This window comes from Octopus bimaculoides, chromosome 16, assembly GCF_001194135.2.
Source record: "Octopus bimaculoides isolate UCB-OBI-ISO-001 chromosome 16, ASM119413v2, whole genome shotgun sequence".
NCBI lineage: Eukaryota > Metazoa > Mollusca > Cephalopoda > Octopoda > Octopodidae > Octopus > Octopus bimaculoides.
In genome coordinates this window covers 27,051,664-27,052,600 of record NC_068996.1, presented here as the reverse complement: position 1 = coordinate 27,052,600, position 937 = coordinate 27,051,664, and positions in this window count along the sequence as shown.

Sequence of the window (937 nt, the reverse complement as noted above, 5' to 3'; positions counted from 1 at the left end):
AACGGATTTACACCCAGCTCTGGTAATACTTATAATTTATTTTGTTTGTATGACAAACGTACACACACACACGCACACACACACGCACACACACGCACATACACACACACGCACACACACATATGTATGTATATGTGTATGTGTGTATATATATATATATATATATATATATATATATATATATATACACATACACACACGTATATATACATACACACACACACACACACACGTATATGAATGTATGTATATATATACACATGTTTCTGTATATTAGCACATACACACATACGGACATACATACGTTTAGTTCTAGCCACACATGTATGTAGGCACACACACACACACACACACACTGACACACACACACACTGACACACACATACTCATACACATACACAGACACAGACACACACACACACATACACACAGAGGCACAAACATAAAATTAAAAAAAAAAAAGAAAAAGCTACAAGAAACAACTATAGACATACACAAGATCACACATTTTTGTTTATGTATTCAGGCATAACAACAGACCAGTTTGTGTTACCGAATCTGTCAAACTGTCCTTGTCATTGCCGTTGCCCCTGGCTGCTCACATATTTGCAATTCTGTATAGATGTGTTACTTATTCCAGCAGGTGTACGCACACACACACACACACGCACGCCATCCGCCCCGCCATCCACCCCACTCACACACATACGCGTACAAAGACGCACTTCAATACATGCTAACACACTAGGTTTGCTGTCCTATAATAATACGCAGTTATGCGGTTATACCTGTGTATGTATGTGTGTGGTGACACCCATCTAGATTCACAAACATAATCACTGATACAAGCACGTAGGCAGATATATGACCTCGTACATTCATACACACACACACACACACACACACACACACACACACACACACACACACACACACA